The 7024-nt window shown below is 44.9% G+C and overlaps 1 pseudogene; it reads left to right on the top strand.

The window, feature by feature from the left end:
- On the top strand, window positions 6379-6697 carry LOC102178952 (annotated as a pseudogene).

Here is a 7024-nt window from a genome sequence, read left to right as displayed (position 1 = left end):
TCACTTCATGTTAGTAGTTTGTTCCTTTTTATTCCTGAATAGTGTGGATATTCTGGGGCTTCTTAGGTGGCTCAGTGATAAAGTCTGCCTACCCATGCAGGAGATACTTGTTCGATCTCTGATCCGGGAAGATCCCACAGGCCTCAGAGCAACTGAGCCTGTGTGCCTCAACTATGGAGCCTGAGCTCTAGAGCCTGGGAGCCAAAACTACTGAGCCTGCATGTGCAACTATGGAAGCGCATGTGTCCTAGGTCCTGTGCTCAGCAACAGGAGAAGCCACCAAAGTGAGCCTGTGCGGTGCACCTAGAGAGTAATCCCGCTCGCCACGCCTAGAGACAAGCCCTCGCAGCAGCAGAGACCCAGCACAGGAAAAATCTAAAAAAGTGTTTAAAAAAAGTAAACTTACTGCTGATTGGAGCTGTGGGCAGATGGATGCTGTGGCCTGGATGCTTTATGTCTCCCCTCAAATTCATATGCAGAATCCTAACCCCCAGTTGAATGATACAGTAAGTCCCCTACATACAAATGGTATCTGTTCCGAGAGCATGTTTGTAAGTCCAGCAAAGTTAGTCTGGGTACCCAGCCAACATAGTCAGCTATGTAGTACTGAACTCTAATAGGTTTATAATCATTTTTCACACAAATGCATAAAAAATAAATTTTTTTAAATCTTACAGTACAGTATCTTGAAAAGTACAACAGCTGGCATACAGGGGCTGGCATTGAGTGAACAGGCCAGAAGCGTTACTGACTGGAGGAGGGAGAGTTGGGAGATGATAGAGCTGACGGATCGTCAGCAGTAGAAGACGGAGGACAAGCTGCAATTTCACTCATGCCTGATGTTGGCACAGATTCTGGGCCTGAAATAAAGATACTGCACCACTATACTATATCTATACAGTATGATACAGTAAAGTACACAAAAACACATCCAGAGATAGCATGTGACAATGCACACCAGACACAGGAACTGACTTACATGATTGGATGTGTGCACGCAGTTTGAAATCTTTGAAAGTTCACAGTTTGAAGGTTTGTATGTAGGGAACTTAACTGTATTTGACGGTGGGGCCTGTGGGAGGTGATTAGGTCATGAAGGTGGAGCCCTCATGACTGTTATTAGTGCCGTTGTAAAAGGGACCCCAAGAGTCCTTTCACCCTCTGTTATGTAAGGACACAACCAGAAGACAAGTGGCTATGAACCAGGAACCAGACCCTCACCAGACACTGAATCTGCCGGCACCTTGACCTTGAACTTCTGGCCTCCAGAACTGCCCGATGTCAGTTTCTGTTTAAGCCACTCAGCCTATGGTAGTTTTGTTACCACATCCTGAATGGGCTAAGGCAAGGGAAGAGGAGGTGAAAGGAGTCAGAGGTTCCTGAGCTTCTCGAAGAACAAACATGGGAATCTTGGAGGCAGCTTCTGGGGGAAGATGTGAAGTTCAGTTTTGCAAGTGTTGAGTTGATTATGACGTGGACTGGTTGCACAGGGGGGCTGTACTTTTTGGCTTAGAATTTAGGGCCCTGTAGATACAGTAGACGTTTGACTCCTCCTCTCTCTGGAGAAGCTGTTGGAAGGGGGCTTCCCTGGTAGCTTAGATGGTAAAGAATCTGCCTGTGATGCAGGAGACCTGGCAGTCCCTGAGTCAAGAAGGTCCCCTGGAAAAGGGAATGGATACCCGCTCCAGTACTCTTGCCTGGAGAATCCCACGGACAGAGAAGCCTGGCAGGCTGCAGTCCATGGGCACGAAGAGTTGGACACGACTGAGGAACTAACGCATTCACGCTTTTCACTTGGAAAGGAGGAGAGGTGTGGGGAGGTCTGCACTCGGAACTGGCCTGAGGAGCCAGTGTCTGAGCATAGAGAGGGTGGCCTGTGTCACTGCCTCTAGTTTGGGTCTATCCAGGCAGAAACAGGGACCAACAGAAATATGATATACATATATTGCTTCTTCCTATTGCCATGGAAATCCTTTACTTACTATAAAGACTTTAAAGATTTTGACTGAAGGGAAACAAAACTGAAAATAAGTAGAATCTGCAGACAAGAAAGTTGGGCATGTTAGTTACTTCCTTTGTCACATTTCTTTTTTGGCCGCACCATGTGGGTTGCAGTATCTTAGTTGCTCAACTAGGGATCGAAGCTTCACCCCCTGCAGTGGAAGCGCAGAGTCCTAACTACTGGGCTGCCAGGGAAGTCCCTTCTTGGTCATCTCTCCTTATTTACCTTGCCCCATCATGATCATCTGGTGTCATTTAATGTTAATTAACATTTACCTCAGAGACATTACTTTGCCAACAAATGTCCGTCTAGTCAAGGCTATGGTTTTTCCTGTGGTCATGTATGGATGTGAGAGTTGGACTGTGAAGAAAGCTGAGTGCTGAAGAATTGATGCTTTTGAACTGTGGTATTGGAGAAGACTCCTGAGAGTCCCTTGGACTGCAAGGAGATCCAACCAGTCCATTCTGAAGGAGATCAGCCCTGGGATTTCTTTGGAAGGAATGATGCTGAAGCTGAAACTCCAGTACTTTGGCCACCTCATGAGAAGAGTTGACTTGTTGGAAAAGACTCTGATTCTGGGAGGGATTGGGGGCAGGAGGAGAAGGGGATGACCGAGGATGAGATGGCTGGATGGCATCACGGACTCGATGGACGTGAGTCTGAGTGAACTCCGGGAGTTGGTGATGGACAGGGAGGCCTGGTGTGCTGCGATTCATGGGGTCACAAAGAGAATGAACTGAACTGAACAGAACATTTACCTGTAGCCATCTGCTCTGGCTAGAGTCCTGCGTTCATCCATTTCAGCTGCGTGTTTTGGTGACAGAAGGCTGGCCTCACCATCTAGACATGCCAGCTGGACCGGCCAGCCAGCTATGTTCAGGAGTCAGTAAAGGCTCCTTCAGCCTCCTCTGCCTCGTCCCTGTTGTCAAACCTTCCAGGGATGAACTTTCTGCTCATCCTGACAATCAAAGTGAAGCCAGAGTATTTTTCATTCTCATATTTTGAGAAAGAGAGCAGGGTGTTTGTTTTTGCTTTCTGGGGGATGACTGCAAGATTGTTTAAATCATTCAGGGGTTGGTTGGGGGAGCAGTCAGTGATTTGGGCCCTTCTATTATAATCAAAAGCTATTTAATTAGACCTAAAATTGACACAAGACAAAGACTCATAGTGTCAAAGACAACTAAGATCAATAAACTTTGAGGCTTCATAGGACTTGCCTGGAAGTCCAGTGCTTAGGACATCATGCTGTCAGGGCCTGGGTTCAGTCCTTGGTTGGGCAACTAAGATTCCATAGACTGTGAGGTGTGGCCAAAAAAAAGTTAACCTTCAAATTACCGAAAGGAATAAGAGGATCAGAGGGGTGGAGCCAGGCTCTCTTCTTCAACTGTGGGCAGCAGAGCTTGGCCATCAGCCTTCCCAGGACCAGTCCTGGAGGTGGGTGCCAGGAAGTAGCAGGAGTCCTAGCTGGGCAGCTTGTTTGGCCTGGTGAGCCTTTGGAGCCTTATCTGCAGCCCCCAACCCTCACAGACAAGGCCACGTCTTCATCTTCTTTAACAGAACTGGCTGCATGGGCTGTGGCCTGCCTTGTGTCATCAAGCAGCTTCAACCCTTCCTTCAACTGGAAACAGTCTGGAAAAATGAATACTTCCCAGATACTCTCACCAAAGAAAAACAAAGAGAAGGGAAGAGAACTGGCAGAAACATAATCTGAGCTGACCCCAGAAGAACTTTGCCTTTAATCCTCGTATATTTTATATACACTGGAAGGAGAGAATTCAGCTCTGGCATTCAGTCAGAGCTGACTAGGATTATGCAAACACTTTGAGGAATATGTCCATGTCTAGACCATTGCTTTTTGATGTTTTATATATTTTGCCCTTTTTTGACTTGTGTTCCTACTGTGATTATAAAAGAAATATGAAAAAAAGAAAAAATAAATGTATAATCAATTGTAGAAAATTGGAAAATTACAAAAAGTCTTAAAGATGCATATATATTTTTAAAATCCTTAATGTATGACTGGCCTTAAAAAAACTTGGAGATAAATCCAAACTTTATTATGGATTCTACTATTAACTTTTGATCAGAAGTATTATCCTTTATTTAGTTTTCGGTCATGCTATATGGAATGTGGGATTTTAGTTCCCTGATCATAGATCAAGCCCTTGCCTCCTGCAGTGGAAGCAGGGAGTCTTAATCAGTGGACTGCCAGGAAGTCCTAGTATTATCCTTTAGCTAATCAACATGTCTGTTTTTTTTTCCTGAGTGCCTTCCACAAAGGTGCAGGAGATAAGTTGGTCTCCAGCGCTCACCAAACTCCATGGAAATGTTTAGGTTCTACATTTAAACTGCGTCTGTTCTTCAGCAGCACATTTTGCATCATCCCTTTCATACAAATTATTGGAATTCCAGTTGGGATTATTGAAACAAATACATTGCAGTTGGATATTCCTATGAAATCAGAAAATAATTCGTCACATTCTGCTTTGTGAAAGTATTTTCACATTCATCTCATTGACGTTTATGCTGTCCTGGGATACATTCTCTGACCCTTCAGGAAACTGTGACCCAGAAAATGAAGGAGATTTTCCCAGGAGTTCTCTCTGTTGTCATTCACTTGCAAACTGGTCTGCTTTTCTCTAGCCTTGAATTCTGATCGCCGCTTTGACAACTCAGCACCACGGGTTCAGAATGATCTTGTGCTGCTTTGGAAAACAGTCTGGCAGTTCTTCAAAGAGTTAAACATAGAGTTAACCATATGACCTAGCAATTCCACTCCTAGGTAAATAGTTAGAAGTTGAAAACATGTTTCTACAAAGGCTTATACATGATTGCTATAGCATTAATCATAATAGTGAAAGTGGAAATAATCTAACTGTCCACCAACTAATGAATGGATAACAAAATGTGTTATATTCATACAATAGAATATTATTTGGCAATAAAAGGGAACAAAGTCCAGATACATGCTCCAGCATAGGTGAACCTTGAAAACATACAACATGAAAGAAGCCAGCCACAAAACCACATACTACATAATTCCATTTAGTAGAGGAAACTCTAGCAACAGAAGCAAGAGAATTCCAGAAAAGCATCTACTTCTGCTTATTGATTATGCCAAAGCCTTTGACTGTGTAGATCACAGCAAACTGTGGAAAATTCTGAAAGAGATGGGAATACCAGACCATCTTACCTGCCTCCTGAGAAATCTCTACACAGGTCAAGAAGCAAGAGTTAGAACTAGACATGGAACAACAGACTGGTTCCAAATTGGGAAAGGCTTTATATTGTCACCGTACTTATTTAACTTATATGCAGAATACATCATGTAAAATGCCAGGCTGGATGAAGCACAGGCTAGAATCAAGATTGATGGGAGAAATATCAATAACCTCAAATACACAGATGATACCACCCTTATGGCTGAAAGTGAAGAGGAACTGAAGAGCCTCTTGATGAAAGTGAAAGATGAGAGTCAAAAAGCTGGCTTAAAACTCAACATTCAGAAAACGAAGATCATGGCATCCAGTCCCATCTCTTCATGGAAAATAGATGGGGAAACAATGGAAACAGTGACAGACTTTTATCTTCTTGGGCTCCAAAATCACTGCAGATGTTGACTGCAGCCGTTAAACTAAAAGATACTTGCTCCTTGGAAGAAAAGCTATGACCAGCCTAGACAGCATATTAAAAAGCAGAGACATTACTTTGCCAACAAAGGCCCTTCTATTCAAAGCTATGGTTTTTCTGGTGGTCATGTATGGATGTGAGAGTTGGACCATAAAGAAGGCTGAACACTGAAGAATGGATGCTTTTGAACTGTGGTGTTGGAGAAGACTATTGAGAATCCCTTGGACAGCAAGAAAATCGAAGCAGTCAATCCTAAAGGAAATCAGTCCTGAATATTCACTGGAAGGACTGATGCTGAAGCTGAAACTCCAATACTTTGGCCACCTGATGTGAAGTGCCAACTACTGGAAAAGACCTTGATACCATGAAAGATTGAAGGCAGGAGGAGAAGGGGACAACAGAGGATGAGATGGTTGGATGGCATCACTGACTCGAGGGACATGAGTTTGAGTAAGCTCTGGTGAGGGACAGGGAAGCCTGGTGTGCTGCAGTCCAAGGGGTCGCAAAGAGTCGGACATGACTGAGCAACTGAACTGAACTGAGTGACAGAAGGCGGGTTCATGGCTGCCGTGGGAGTGGGAGGAGAGAGTGAGGAGTGGCTGTTAATGGGCATGGAGATTCTTTTCTGGGGTGATGAGGTGTTCTAGAATTACATAGTGGTGATGTTTGTATAACTTTGTGAATTTACCAAAAAGCAGTGTACTTTGCGTTTTAAAAGGATGAATTTTCTTCCACCATGGCCGCCATTGAAAAGCAGCCATGCCTCTGTGCTACCCTATGGCCATGGGCCTCAACTAGGGCCACAAGGTGAACAGGAACGTGAGCAAGCTAAGCACAGCCACCACCATGGGTGTTCCCCCCAGCGCACCAAATTCGTGTGGGACACGATCTGGGGGTGTGTGACCCCTTAGAAGCGGAGGGCCATGCAGCTGCTCAAGCTCTCCAAGGACAAATAGGCTGTCAAGTCCACCAAGAAAAGGATGAGAACATGTCCCTGCAGAGAGGGAAAGAGAGGAGCTGAGCAATTCCATGGCCTCCATGAAGAAAGAGGCAGCCAAGGACTAAGCCCTACCTTTTCAGAAAAAAAAAAAAAAGGGACGAATTTTATCATATGCAGATTAGACCTTAACAAACAACCAAAGCTGATCTTGCCATTTACTCCCCAGTTTGCTCACATGGTTTCCCTGTCTTTGTCAGGGGCCCTGTGTGGAGAGGCACCAGTGCCTGCCAGGCTCTGTGTGTAAGGGGGTACACACGGTGTTTCATCTTATCTCCATTTCTAGAGGAAGAAACAAGCATGGAGCACAGAGCCCCACATGACTGGCCCCCTGCCAGGCCATGGCTCAGACTCTGCTCAGCTGACTAGTGCCAGCCCTGCCAGTACCCCCAGTG

Source organism: Capra hircus, chromosome 2 (assembly GCF_001704415.2).
Source record: "Capra hircus breed San Clemente chromosome 2, ASM170441v1, whole genome shotgun sequence".
NCBI lineage: Eukaryota > Metazoa > Chordata > Mammalia > Artiodactyla > Bovidae > Capra > Capra hircus.
The sequence above is the reverse complement of the archived record's forward strand: the minus strand, read 5'-3'. Positions and strand labels throughout refer to the sequence as shown.